We start from the raw sequence: 15322 nt of genomic DNA, 5'->3' as shown, positions 1-15322 counted from the left end.
TCGGGGAAGTAGCGTTCAGAGGGTCATCCCACGGGCAGGGCTGGCTGTCAGGCTGTGATGAATGGTCTGATTGGGAGGTAGAACCTGGCCAACAACAGGGAAAGCATGATAGGGGAGGATAATCGTTAGAACTTTTAGACTTTGAGGGTAGAATCCACATCTGTCTTATGTACCCGGGTACCAACACAATCACTTGGCTAAGTAACTGCCCCATGCTGTTTAAATGATGCTCAATGAATGCTTGAATGAATGAATGCTGTAATCTTGCTTCCTTCTCCAAACACACTTTATAAAATTTTGTCATCTCAATCCTGTCTCCTCTATAAATCAGGAATTCAGTAAGGTATGTAGTTTTTTTGCTTTGGAATCATTCTGCTTAATCACAAAGCCCCCCAGGGGCTTGGGTTTAAAAAAAAAAAAAAGCACAGATTAGGGAAAGAGAGTGAGATAGGCTTTTTCTAGAGACTTTTAGAACAGGCTAAAGCCCCACTTCCCTAACTATGGCTAGGGAAACTAACTATGGTTAGTTTCAGGCTTCTAAGCCATCCTTCCACCATGCTGAAAGCTCTGGGGGAACAAGGCTCAGCAGAACACAACAACGGTTAAATGCTCCACAGTCTACAGCTCTGGGTTCTAGTCCTGGTTCTCCACTGACAACAGGGAAGTCACTTAACCACCCTGCCTTCAATTTCTCATCCACAAAATGAGGATGACAGTAGTACCTATCTCATAAGGTTGCTATGAAGATTAACTTATGCATTATTTGTATAAAGTATTCAACCCACCCCAGGGACATAGTAAACTCTGAATAAATGATGCTTATTATTGTAATTAGCTTGAGGCACAGCACACAGAACATCATAAACATTTTTAATTGCCTGACTGAAGTGAGTTCCAGCTTGGAGGAAGGCGGAACACATTAGAATGAGTTCATCAGAATTCCCTCTGGATCTGCAGTTCAAGCTTTTCTCTTGCCTTGGTCACTTCTCCAAATGAGAACAATTTAGAGCTCTTCACAATAAGGAGAATGGGTATATTTGCAGGGAGAAGTTACAGCTTAGGGAAGCCTTCCGAAGGGCTAGTTTTCAGGGCTCGGTTCATTCTTGGCTAAGTGCCTTGAAGAACTTGAAGGGTGTTGAAGAGTTATTATTCATCCCCACTGAGGGCCGGGTAAGAGGAAATGAAACTCAATGGCAGCCGGAGCACTTCCTGCTAGACAGGAAGAAATTCCTGGAAGCAATTTTGTCTCCTCAGGAGGGCAGGTCTTATCCTTCCAAGGAAAAATATTAATGAATTTATCAAGGTGTAGTTTATATAGAACAAAATGCATTCATTTATGGGATGGAGTTAGATAAGTTTTAACAACAGATACATCATGTAACCACTACGACAATCAAGATATAACACACTTCCATTGCTCCATGAAGTTCCTTCATTCCTTTTTACGGCCCCGTGTCTTGGGTCCCAGGCAATCACCGATCTGGCTTCTATCATTTTTTCACCTATTCTGGAATTTCCCATGAAGGAGTCACACAGTTTGCCCTTTTCTGTGTTTGATGAATTTCCCTCATCCATGTCGTTGTATATACCTGTTGTTTGTTCTTTTTTTTTTTTTTTTTTTTTACTGAATAATATTCTATTGTATGGACACACCACAGCTTCTTTTATCTATCTGTTCACCTGTAGATGAACATGTGGGTTGTTTCCAGGTTGTGATCGTGATGGATAAACTTGCATTTGTGTACAAGGCTTTGTGTATATGTTTTCCAAAATGGCTCTACCATTTTACATGCCCACCAGCAGCATATCTAGCTTCTCCATGTCCTCACCAACAGTTGGCATTTTTGGTAGGTAGGAGAATAGCCTGTCAAAGAAGGATTTTTTTACTGAGGTTGAGGAGCGAGGTTCTGTGTGGCCTAACTCCTCCTTCCCCCGCCCGTGGCTACTCTGTCGCTCCAGGAGGGGACCAAAGTGGATTCAGGCCATCCTGAGTTTCTTCTGGTGCCACAAAAGCTCACTTCAGTATCTGAAGCAGAGTAAGGGCTGTGCACCAGCAGAGGGACCCAGGAAATCCCTCAGACCCTACAGAGCAGCTTTGCACACAGTGAGCCCAGGGAGACCTGGCCTCCCCACCTAGCAAGTGGGACCTTAGGCAGAGGGTGGGCAGTGCCCTTTGTGAACTGCAGTTTCAGAGTCTGCCCCTGATGTCTAGACCCTCACTGTTTACAGCTTTAATCCTGAACTGTTCATCCCTTCCCTCTTGCCTCCCTATTGCCAGTTCATATCTGTCCCTCCAACCTCAGCTCTCCCTAAGTCCTAAAGCACCTACGCTCAATCATTTGCTTCTCTCCACATGTTTTAAGCCCTAATACTAGGCTCCCTTCAGCTATCAAGCTCTTTCAATAATACTAACATTTGCTGAGCATTTACTAGGCTAAGTGATGCAATATGTCATTTAAACCTCCTAATGACCCCGTGAGGTAGCTAATGTTATTGGCTCCATTTTACCAGAACATAAAGCTCGAAAGATTAAATATCTTGGTTAAGATCAACTTGCTGGTAGTGGTGGAACTGAGACTGGTACCCAGTTATCTCTGCCTCTAGAGTGGTAATGCCTTTCCCAACAGGAGCTCTCTAGTAATTAGTAATCTCCTCCCGCCAGGTATCTCAGGATTCAAACAGGGAAGGGGAACCACTCTGTACTATAGACAAAGGGGTTATTATAAAAGTTAGATCTCACATGATTACGGGAGGAACAGAGAAAGTGAAGGCCCAGGTGGGGAGTTAAGGATCAGAGATAGAGCCAATCACTTAGCTAAGCGTGTCCTACAGCTGAAGAGAAACCACAAAGGGAAGCTCGTGGGAGGTCCATGGGACACTGACCTGCCACTGCCAAGGGTCTGGTGCTGGGCCTGGACCCCGGAGCTGCTGCTGGTCAGCAGGGTCAGGATTGGAAGAAGAGCAGAATGTGGAGCTAGTGACAGCACGGACAAACTGGAATCTACCAATCTGTCTCTATCTGTCACATTGAATCACGATGACCTTCAGAGGTCTTCATCCTGCTTCACTTCGGCCTTCTAAGTCTCATGCAAATTTCTCTTTTGGGCAACTCTAACCCAGAACCATATAGAGAGAGTTCTGTGAAACATGCTTCTGGGTTAACCAAGTTGACTTGTGCAAACCATCCCAAGTGGCAAATCCTGCAAACCTCTTCCCATGTACCACCCTCAACAGCAACAAGGTGTACCACCCGCTGGGGAGCCCAGACGGTGCCCAGGAGTCTTCAGGCGCTAAACGTGCTCATGCAGTTCCATCTTGCACTGCCTTCCGCTGTAATTCAGAGACAGTACGTGACTAATATTCACTTACTGCTTTTTTCCTATGGCAGAAGAGCGGGGCTTATCATTTCAGCTTGGCCATTAGTTTAGAATGTAAAAAAAAAAGAACAAGTTAATAGAAAAAAAAAAACTCATTACAGACAGGTGAGGTGATGAATTTTTCAAAGATTGGAGCATCGATGACAATTAGTGCTGGGTCCGGATTCCATTTAAAACAAAAGGAAGTAAAGTTTAAGAAAAACCCTTCAGTAGTTGTACGCCAAGGATCCCAGCAAAGACAAAACAGCCCGAGAGCACAGGATGAGTCATTGAATTTGTTTGCCAAGGCTTCTCCAGCTAGTAAGGGCTGTATTTCTTGTATTTTCTTGCAGGGAGAATTCCTGTTTGCATCTTACTGATAGCAGTCACCACGCCCGTAGGTTCATATCAGCTGCTCACCATCCAAATCAGCACGGACAAATGAGAGTAACCACGGGGCAAAATTATTTTCAGCTGATTTACAAACCCCTAAAGCTCCCAACTCTCCTGCCTGCCTCACTGTATCTACAGTCCTTGCACCGAATCCACTCTCCCCTGCCTCAACTCAACATATACCTTTTATTCATTTCATTGTCATCAGGCTAAGAAATTCTCCCCAGCAAGAATGCTAATTTTTCTCCAACATGCAAACTCCCATGTATATATTAGAGGAGAAAAGCAGACTTTCACGAGTGTGTGTGTGTGTGTGTGTGTGTGTGTGTGTGTGTGTTTGCACGTGCGCGTGTGGACACCTAGGGCAGCACAGAGGCAGGTACCCTGAGATGAGCAGGTCAGCTCCCCACCCTGGAGCACCATTCATTCACTCATTACACAGTTATCTCCCCAGCATCTGGACCAGGCCCAGTGCTAGGTGATGGGGAGACCATGGAGAATAAAAGAGATGACTCACATCTTTTTGGACAATGCCATTTTAAAATACTCTGTCATATTCTCTGTGAAATCTAATTTGGCCTATTAGAACTTTACCAGAGACGGTGCGTTTGGAAAATAGTGTGACATATTTATTCCTCTCTATTCTTCACATTTCACACGCCCTCACCTCCACCCTGTTACAGTCCTTATCTGGCTTCAATAGATCAGTCTGTCAGTAGATTAGAGAGCAGGGGGCCTGTGCGTCATTGTCTATTTCCTTAAAATTCTTTGTCATTGACTTTTGGAAAGACGAGACGGAGGACAGCCCTACCCCCAGTGGCAAAAACTACGAAAACATCAGTCACAGTGTCTTACCGCCTGTAACCAGGTGATAAATCTCTCGTGTCTTTTTCACAGGCTCAGGTTGTAGGCTTCCTTGGGCCACCATCCATTAAAAACACATCCCAAAACAACAGAGATGGTGGATTCATGTGGGACAGAGGCTCTCGAAGACCAGCAATTTCTCTGAATCAGAGTGGCCACCACAGTGTTCCGTTTTCACAGAGACATTCCCAAACTGCGAAGACTCTGCCGCGATGGCTGCTGAAGTTGGGTCTTGCCCAGGGTTCTAGCAGATAGTCGGGGTGAATCTTCGATTAGTCCTGTTTTCCAGCCTCAGCAGAATTCTCAGTACAGCGGGGCCATCAGTGTTGCTCCACAGCGAAGTGAAGTGGCTCTTCCAAACCTTCTCCATCCTCCTCACAGTGGTGAACCCTCAGCTTTGCCTTCACATCCTGCTTCACAGAAGACACGGAGAAGTCGCCAGATGAAGATTCCTTCCGCGTCTTGCCTGTCTCATGCCTGCCCTTTTCCTCTCCTTCCTATTGTGACAGAAGAGGCATCCACTCCTCCTGTCTGAGGCGGACGCTGCGCCCAGTCCTGCCCCTCTGGTCTGCTCAGGGACCGCACGTTGGTCAGCATCCTTTCTGCTGGCTTCTTTCCACTAGTTTTTACACAAACTCTAATTTCTCTCCCATTTATTAAAAACAAAAACAAAAACAAAAAAAACCTCTATCATGCATAATCCTCCAGCTACTGCCTTCTCTCTCTTCTCCTGTTCATAGACACACTTCTCGAACATGCATCTCTGTTTGCAGTATTTACATTCTCAGTTCCTAGTTCAGTCTAACCCACTGTCGTTTGGCTTCTGCTTCTGCGGCCGCTACTCCCCTGGAACTGTTCTGGGAAGGTCTGTGTTAATCACGCAGAGGTGCAAACCATCCGCCCTTCCTCCAGCACCAGCTGCCCTTCAAACCTGCTCTCGGGGGCTAGTTCTTCTATAGCTTTCAGATGAATCTAGACGAGGTCCATGGCTCTTCTGAATGATCTTAAATAATAAGAAACCCTCTGGTCACTCTAAGTTTCACCAACAGCATCATTTCCAATATTCAAATGTCCAGCTTCTATTTAGGGTTGCATCTTCCCCCCTCCCCGGGCTCTGGGCAGCTCCAGGCGGGAAGCCCGGCTGAGGAGGGGACCGCGCTTGGCTTCCCTCGGCTCTGCTGACCGCCCCGCCCTCTCTAGTCCCACCCCCAGACTTGGCGGCTGCAGGTTCTGGTCCCCAGAAGACTGGAGTAAGGAAACAGGGAAGAGGTAGGACTCAGGAAAGACCTCACTCGGCCAGCAGTGATGAACTACCATCACTTTTCTCTGGGTACAGCAGGTACGTATTTCACTCTGACTCTCTGTCGAGGCACTTTGTGGATCCTTTGACGTCTTCATTGCAGGAATCTCTCTCCTGCCGTTGCCCTAAATGGACAAAAACATCCTTTAGCTGGTCACTTAGGAGCCCCACCTCCTCTCGCCTCCAAGAGGCTGCCCTAGGGTGGGGTTAAAGGAACCCAGCAGGCTCTCTCCTGTGGCCCACACGTGGTTCAGGGAATCACCCATTAATCCTTGGCCGTGACAAATCCCAGGAGTGCAAACTGTCAAACACAGCCACCTCGTTTGGCTCTGCCCACAGACCAGGATGCTCCCGACCACAGCTTTCTGCCTTTAGATGCCTCAGGCCTGTGACAGAGTCCTCTGTGCCAGACAAGCCACAGAGGACACATACCAAGTTTTCCAGGTGGTTCCATTGAAGTTCCTCTCACTTGATTTGAATAAAATAAGGGAAAGTATCTCCTTTTCTCCCTCCACTCCCCCCGTGACTTGTGGTACAAAGATGACTCTTGAAAAACACGACCCCTCTCTCTCAGCCTCTTTGAACACCTTGTATAGCGTGATCAGCTAATAGTCTGAAAAAGATTCTGATACCTCCTTTGCAAGCTCCCTGTAGGTATTTAGTACCTCACTGTGAAAAAATGGCAGTCCCATTTTAACAATCCCTTGCAACCATATCTCAGCCTTTATCTTATTCCACCTGTAATCAGCCCTTATTTCCTGAAATGTAGAGTGAAAAGCAGGAACAAAGTGGGAAGACAGAAATTTCAGAGCACATGCATAGATGTCTGTGACTGGCTGTGGCCAAGTTCTGGGACAGGGGAGACGAAGTCATCTTAGGGTGACCTTCTGTCGGAAGTGCTGCTCGGTTGCTTTTTACTGTGACTCAGACTCATTTCTTGGGTCCCCTGCGACCAGCTCCTCCTCCAAAGTGACATGTCAGGGTATGGTGAGGGTGGCAGGAGACGAGGCCCACAGGTGGGCTCTGTCAAGCTGGGCTAGATTAGCCACGTAAGGAGTTTCAACTTTGTCCCGCAGGACCCGGGGAGCCTGGGGAGGTTTTTAAGCAGAGGAGCATTATAATCTGATCTGTGTGTGAATGTAGATGTGATGTCCTTACGTGTTCTTTACTAAGCTTGGGTACTTTTTCCCTTGGACTTTTGCTGTGGGGACTACAACAATCCCAATGGGCAGTTTTGCCCCCGCTTTGTGTTAGCTGCCTGGGGCTGCCATAGCAAAATACCACAGGCTGGTGACTTCAGCCGCAGAAAGGTATTTTCTCATAGTTTTAGAGACTGGAAGTTCAAGATCAGGGTGCCAGTATGGTTGGATCCTGGTGAAGCCTCCCTCCCTGGCTCGTAGATGGCTACCTTCTCGCTGAGACCTCGTGTGACCCGTGCTTGCTGTGCGCACGCAGGGAGAGAGAGCTCTGGTTTCTCTTCCCCTTCTTATAAGGACACTAATTCTACCAGGTCAAGGCCCTACCTTTGTGGCCTCATTTACTTCTGTAAAGACCCTCCAAATACAGTCACACTGGGGGTAAGGGCTTCGAATATGAATTTGGAGGGGAGACAAACATCATCTATAACAACACCCAAAAGATCTTTTAAAATAATTGAGAATATCCAGATCTTAAAATATTCTAGGGGCTTAAATGCAGCGGAGCCCCATGACATCAATCAGGGTGCAGTAATTCATCAGCAGATAAATGTAAGAGCTATTTTAGTCCAACTGTTGGCCAGCTTTGATTCTCTTCTTTAACCTGTCCAGAATATCAGTTTATCCCAGTTAAATTTGTGCTATTTGGATTTCCCTAGGAATTCTTACTCTCCTAAGTCTGGCTCTGTGGGCTTATCAGGCCCTGAGTTCAAGTTCTGGCTTCCCCAGTGATCCCTATGGATCCAGCTTCCTTGCCATCCCTGCGCCTCAAACATCTGAAATTGCATCAGAAGCTTCTGTGCTGGTGCGCGTCTATGGAATCTACGAAACCACAAGCCGGCTGCCCGACTCCAATGGAAACAACAGTTGCTCAGGAGTCACTGTGCCCTGGTGACACATGTCACCTTGGAGGAGGAGCTGGCCTCAGAGGATCTCAGAAATGAGTCTGAGTCAAAGTAGAAAACAACCAACCAGCATTTCCAACAAAACATCGCTTTAAGGTGGAAATTAAGTCAGCAAGGATGAACAATGTATTTTATAGATATTTTTACTTCTGTTTTGCTAGTATATGCTAATGGCTTTTCTTCCTTCCTTTCTTCCCCCTCCCTCCTTCCTCCCTCTTTCTTTCTTTGCTTGCTTGCTTTTTCTTTCTTTCTTTCTCTTTCTCTCTCTCTTTTAAAAAAAGAATAGTTTCAGTGGATTTTAAAAAGTGAGGCATGATCTCTGCAATTTAAATAGCAAAACACTGGCTATGAATCACTACATACACTTGATCCATAATAAAGTCTAAAGTTAGTTCCCCTGCCATTATTCGTACAATCTATAGAAAACACTAAATCACCAAAGTGAGGCCATCTCAATTTAAAAATACAATTAAAAACTAGTCATATCCGATAAATAATCTACATTATTCTCCGTTACACCTTTTCTCCATAACCAGCCTTAAGTATGATATCTGATTTTTTTTTCTGTGTTCTCCCAACCACTGTGTGGGTTCAGCCATGGACACTTTTTTCAGTTTTTTTTTTTCTTATTATAAAAGCACACATTTTTATGGTAAGACATTTGAAAAATTCAGATAAGCATAAAGAATAAAATAAACTTACCTATGAACAGAAGTAACCATAGCAAGGAGCGGGGCGGAGGCAGGGGATCGCTCAGTGGTACCGTGCGTGCCTAGCGTTCACGAGGTCCTGGGTTCAATCCCCAGTCCCTCTGTTAAAAGTAAATAAATAAACCTAATTACCTCCCCTCCAGCAAAGGAAAAAAAAAAAAAGAAAAGAACCATAGTGAACATTTTGCAGCCTTGTTTTTGGTTTGTACATTTAACACTCACTCACCACTCACTCATTCATTCATTCACTTGTTTTTCCAACAATGATTTTCTAACCTCTGTCAAGGAGCTCACCTCTAGTGGGAAACTGGACAGACAATAAAATATCAGGGAGCAAGGGGTTCTCTCATGAAGAGAAAACAGAGTGACATGATAGCAAGTAATACTTAAGTTAAAACCTGAATGACAAGAGAAAGCCCTTGGAAGATCTAAGGCAAAAAAACACTGCAGGCAGAAGGAACAGCTCGTGCAGAGCCTTAAAAACACACATGCCCTTTAACCAGCAACTCCACCTGAGACTGAGCATTCGCTCACAAAGATACGTATGAGATGGCTGCACTGTTGTTTACAACAGCATAACTTTTTTTAACTTCTAAATTTTTAGCACTGGTGTTCGCCATAATATTTCACTCTCATCCCCATCAAAGATAAAATAATATAAGCAGAACAATACCTAACTCTTCAGTGAACACCAGCAATAAAGGTGTAAAGAAGATATTTAGGAAGCATAGAGGGGCACTGAATTCTGTCCTGGTTTGTCTGGCGGGGGGGTCAGGGACCACTTCCATGAATGCTGCCACTCAAGTGGGTGTCTCTTGAGATGACCTGTTTATCCACCACTCCACAAATGTCAGAAGGGCGGCCTTATTTCTGCCCCTGTAGCGCTGAAAGGATCCTTCCCCATTTTTTAACAAAGCCAGACCTCAGTTTCCTCATAAGTAGACTGGTCTTAAATGCCAGTTTATCCAGGGTTGTTCCAGCTGCACCTCTTGTCCCCACGTAATTAACAGTGAGCCCTTCCGTTCTCAGAAGTGCCCCAGCTTGGGAGATAAATGACAAGGCACCCTGCTTTCCTCTCCTTCCCAGCCTTAATCAGTCAAACTTCAGTCAAATGAAACTTTATGGAGGAATTGAGTTTTAAAGGCTGATAATAATAATTATCAGCAACTTCATATATTCCCTTGCTCAGTCCTCTGTTTTTTGCCCTTGGGGCAATCTCTTCTCTTAGCTATTTCTCATGTTTACCACCATTTTTCTAAATAATATGCTACTTCTTGTTTTTATCATTTCATATCCTCTATTGACTTCTGTTAAGCAATGAATCATTTCCCCCTAAAGTTTATTTTTTGAAGTCCCAGCTCTCTATGTGGCTATATTTGGAGATAGAATCTTTATGCAATAATTAAGGTTAAATGAGGTCATAAGGGTGGTGCCTGATCTGACAGGATTAGTGCCCTTCCAGGATGCGGAAGAGACACTTGAGTGCTCTCTCAGAGCACGCACAGAGGACAGGCCACATGAGACCACAGTGACAAGGTGACTGTCCTCAACCAAGGAACCAAATTGGCCCACACCTTGATCTGAGACTTTCCAGCCCCCAGAACTGTGAGGAATAAATGTCTGTGCTTAAGCCAGCCAGTCCATGGTGTTTTGCTGTGGCAGCCTGAGCTGACTCAGCTTCCTATTGTAAGGAAGAGACTTTAGCTTCTTTCTACAACCTCCCTCCACACACACACACACTCACACGGACATTCACACACACCTCACATACACACTCACACACACTGCTCATACACACATACACTCACACACCCTTCACACACTCACACACCCACACACACCCTCATCTTCTTCTAATAGGGAAGTATGAAGCCTAAGGATGCTGCTAAATGTCTTACGATGCACATAGTGGCCTGACAACAAAGAACAGTCCATCCAAGATACCAGTAGTGCTGCTATAAGAAGCCTTGATCTGCGCCAATCAGCCTACAGCATTCTGGCAACTGTCACTGAGCCAGGGGTGGACATGTGACCTGCTCTGGCCCACTCAGACTAAAGGAGAGGCCTCTGGGCAGAAGTTACTTTCATTCATTTCTCTCCTGCTGGGTGAGAACGAGGAGCACCTAGCCTGATCTCCAGGGGCAGCCATCTGGTTACCGTGAGAGTAACCACCCTTCCAATGGTGCCAAGGCTGAGGACGGCAGAGTGGAAGGGCTGGAACAACCCCTGTCCTTAGTGGCATTACTGAGCAGCACTGAACCATCTCCCGCCTGGATCCCAAGCCCTATCTCCAGACTGTTATGTGAGGCAATACACTCATACTGTTGAAGCCTGCGTGAGTGAGCATTGCCTCTTTTAGGAGCTAAGTGTGTCATACCCAACACATTTTGCTAATTGCAGGCCCTATCTTGGAAAAGTTGGCAAAGTCTCTTTCACGGGGTCAGATTCCTCATCCGAAATGGACACTTCACCCTTCTTGCTGAACTTTGTCTTTGGAGGAGTTTCGGAGACACCTTCTCCAGCTTGTTCCCCTGTCTGAGCGAACGTACACTAAGTAGAGACTTTGTGGGGTCAGTCAACAAGCAGTCAGAGCCCAATGCCATGTGCCAGGGGAGAGGGAGGGGAAGGCCAAAGAGGGAAACTGCGGTCTAGGTAGAAACACGGAACACTGTCTACAGGGAGAAAACAGAGAGCAGTGAGTTGTGGCACTCTGAGGATGCTCTGTTTATCGGAATTTAGAAAACGGGAAGGAGGAGCGGGAGTGACGTGGAGGAGGTGGGCTGGGAAGCGAAGGCCATTCCCACCCACCCCAGGTGGCCTCGGATGCTGCTGATGCACCCAGGGAACTGCAAAACGTGATGATGAAATGTTGTTCCACTGGAACATTCCATCACTGAAACTAAAGGAGCTGGTAACCTGAACTGGCTGGTACCCATATTACCTGTGGACTCTGATGGTGGTCATTTTCATGGTCTATTCCGGGAGCCACAATCTTGTTCTTTTCCAAGTTCCTGTGTAAGGCAGCACAGACGGGTCCACCTCTAACATTAGCAGGCACATCTGTGCGCAGGGGAGCGGAAAGAGGAGACAGAAGAGGACTTCAGTTGAAGTCCAAGGATGCCGCAAGCAACACGTGTTGGATGACTTTCGTAAACCTCTATACCACATTAGGGAGTATTCTGGAGTCTGTATGGACAGGCATTGTTTTGTTTCATTTCTGGAAAATAAATTGCTAGTTTAGTTTCCGAGCCCTGGAAGATGAGTCATTTCAGCATAATCTGCCAAAAATAAGAGGTGTTTTTATGACGCCCAGTACTTCATGATCACAACATTATTTGTGCTTTCCCACATGATCTCAGTGAATGGCAATTCCTCTCATCTGTGATTGGACTTTAAGTGTGTAGTAAGCACACCCTCCCTCCGTGGGGCTACCTTCCTTCAGAGCTCTCCGACATGCACAGAAAAAGCCCCCCAAAACAGACACAAGCTTGCAATATTCTGTTTCCCAGATCCCTAGACAACAGAGCAAGAAAGCTGCAGTCAGAAGCGGGATGGTAATTGGGTTTTGGAGGCTCTGAAAAATCCAAGTGACACCATATGTGCCCACCAACATTACCTGACTCTTAACTTCCCTCTGAAAGGCTGGCAGACAGTTTGTGGACTCTTCCTCCTACTGACACGTTTGGCAAGACTCCACAGAGTTTCCTGTTTTTGCCTTTTCCCTGCTCACCCAAATTAGATTTGATCTGATAATTCTTTGTGGTGGTGTCCGAGAAGGGTGGGCTCTGCTAACACCCATATGATCCAAGCCTCTCCCACTGAGTCTTGCCCGTGGCCGGGGGCTCATGCACACTTGTTTTGCTGTCGGTTCCTGTGTTGCCACATCAGGCTGTTTCCCTGAGACCAAAGAGAAACTGACCTCCGGAAGACGCCTCTTGCAGCAGAGTCTCACCTGCGGTTAGCTCCCCGGGGCAAGTTATTTAGCATCAACCCAATGGCTGGAGAGGCAGATACATTGCAGTATTTTTCCAACTGCAGATCAAGACTCATTAGAGGACCCTGCACAAATTTAATGGAGTACAATTAGCATTTTAAAAATGCAATGGAGTAGAAAAGAACTGAGGAGAGAAGGGGAAACATTCCAGTGCCTCGCGTGTGACAAGGACAAGTATTATTTGGTGAAACTGTCATTTCAGTCATTTAAATTCAGCAATATGAATGCGCACAGTATGTCTTGATGTAAAAGGTGTTTCTTACAGCGGGGTTGCAATCAAAATGATTTGAAAGCTACTGAAATGTAAAGTTGAAGTTTGATTTCATAATCTCCAAACCTCGTGGGGAAGTGACGAGTCTATTGTTTATTTAGGCAATCGGAGAGAAATGCTTTTAGTTACCCGCTGCAGGAACCCAGTGACTCCAAGAACCTCCATCTCTCTTAGGAAGTCCGCTGCTGGATGCTATGCAGGAAAACACGCATGCTACAGCCACCCCGTCCCGCTTCTGTTGCTTCCACAGTCTTAGCAGAGCCCTCAAGAGGAGCAGGCGTCAGAACTGGTGAGGAAAACCGGAAGGTCAGAGCAGATTCTGCATCTCTCCAGCGACATCCACTGAAAAACATTCGCTGTACCATCTGCCTGCAAGACTGAAAACAGGCAACTATCATACAATAGACCTGGAGCAGAGCTGCCCCGGCAAAGCGGGGAGCAGAAACCTCACCCACTACCTGGACATCATTTTTCTTCATGCTTCACACGGTTTCTTATTGTGGTGAAATGTACACAGCATAAAATGTACCATTTTAACCATTTTGAGTTGTACCGTTCAGCGGCATTAAGTACGTTTGCATTGTTGTGCGACTGTCACCCACCATCCATCTCCAGAACTTTTCCATCCTCTCAAACAGAAACTCTGTACCCATCAAACAACAATTTCTCATTCTCCCCTTCCTCCAGCCCCTGGCAACCATCATTCTACTTTCTGTCTTTACAGATTTGACCACTCCAGGGACTTCATACAAGTGAAAATTATATTTGTTCTTTTGAGATTGGTTTATTTCACTTTGCATGTTTTCAAGGTTTGTCCTTCTCATAGTGTATGTCAGACTTTCCTTCCTTTTTAAGGCTTAATAATATTCCATTGTATGTATACATTCAGATGTTATTTTAAATATATGTAAATATTTATGTTTCACCCCTGGCATTTTCTGTATAATGCCCATTTTGGACCAGCAGCAGAGGGAATAAGGCTACAAAGCTATTGTCCATAAGAGACCTGGAGACGGTGGATCAAAAATCCTATAGCCAAAACTGTCTGGTGGCTAACTTCTCTGGCTCTCTTTTGCTGACTCTGGAAGTTTTAAAAGGTTAGAAATTTTTTTTTTAAGTAATGCCAAACTGCAAAACCTATTGATCTGTTTCCTTTGGTCCTTACCCCCAGAAATAGGACCCAGCTTCCCTTGGAAGCAAGCTGACTCCTCTCTCTCAGGGCTGCATTTTACCATCTGTTAGTGGGAAACAGAAGGGAATGTGCCTGTTTCTCAATTATTTTGTTTCCCTCATTCAAAAGCCCCCATTTGCATTAATCTAATCTAAGTGCGATTTCTAGAGCAGACATTGTGCTACGTGCCACTCCCCTCTTTTCCTTACTTGTCCAGGTTCTGGATGGTCTGGCTGCTCAGAGAGACTGTGGATAGGACATCTGTACAGAACGGAATTGTTAGAAATGAGACTGGAGCAGAAACAGGGCAATGAGTCCTCATGCCTATGTATCTGATGTCACTATACTCAATGATTCAGTGACAAACTTGGGTGTAGGAAGTGGTTTGGGTGGGAGATGTAGACAAGGTAGGACCCCTCCCGGGGGTGTCTGTGGGGGTCTAAGCTGTGGCTGTAGTTAGTGAGCCAGTCCAGCCCTGATCACTACTTACCAATGCTAACATACTAACATCATTGAACTCCTATGATGGGGCAGGCCATCTTAAATGCTCTAAGTGCATTCTCTCATTTAATCCTCAGCCATAACCCTATGACCCATTCTATTATGATCCCCATTTTACCAGTGAGGACCAGTTGAGCAGTTTGTATGAAGCCATACAGCTAATAAAAGGTAGAGCTGGGATTCCATCTGAGGTGGGAGGGGCCGGAGCCTTCGCTCTTCCACACTCTTCCGTACTGCTCTCATTTAATCCTTCAACTCAGAAGCCCAGCTTGTGGTCGGGCACAGTCTTGCAGAGGCCTCGGAAGGGTCTTATTGGACCAGTATCTCCGGAGAGTTACTACAGATGCTGCAAGCATGCAGCAATACTCAGAAGAAACACTGCAGGTCTCTTTCTTCGTCGTCTCATCCGCAGGGCATTATCCAGTAGGTGTAGCCTGAAGAGAGCCATTTCCACATTAGAAGCGTCACAATTACTTTTTCTTTTTCTTTTTTTTTTTTAAGATTGTAAGAAACATTTTATTACCTGTCCTGTTAACACTTCGCTGGCCACATCACAGAATAGGTATCTCCTGCTTTCACAGAAAGAACACTGTAGAGAACACAGTTAGCAACTGGTTTCCGAAAAACATTTGCTTACAAACCTTGTTAAACGCTTCACTAC

General features: G+C 45.7%; 1 long non-coding RNA gene across 4 annotated transcripts; it reads right to left on the bottom strand.

Moving 5' to 3' along the window:
- Positions 1 to 853: 853 nt before the first annotated feature.
- Positions 854 to 13286, bottom strand: LOC105096243 (uncharacterized). 4 transcript variants are annotated; one of them, XR_837824.3, is made up of 6 exons: positions 13119 to 13277; positions 12341 to 12783; positions 11666 to 11784; positions 8717 to 8825; positions 5901 to 6038; positions 854 to 5616 (listed from the first exon to the last, which is right to left on the bottom strand). It is a non-coding gene; the product is annotated as an uncharacterized LOC105096243 (long non-coding RNA). The 4 variants fall into 4 exon arrangements; XR_010377565.1 differs by having other exon boundaries at positions 854 to 6038; positions 11666 to 11941; positions 13119 to 13286; XR_010377566.1 differs by having other exon boundaries at positions 854 to 6038; positions 8717 to 8861; positions 13119 to 13286.
- Between the last annotated feature and the right edge of the window lie 2036 nt (positions 13287 to 15322).

The sequence above is a fragment of the Camelus dromedarius genome, chromosome 23 (assembly GCF_036321535.1).
Source record: "Camelus dromedarius isolate mCamDro1 chromosome 23, mCamDro1.pat, whole genome shotgun sequence".
In the NCBI taxonomy this organism is placed as follows: Eukaryota; Metazoa; Chordata; class Mammalia; order Artiodactyla; family Camelidae; genus Camelus; species Camelus dromedarius.
Note: the sequence above shows the minus strand (reverse complement) of the source record. Positions and strands in the feature narration are given on the sequence as shown.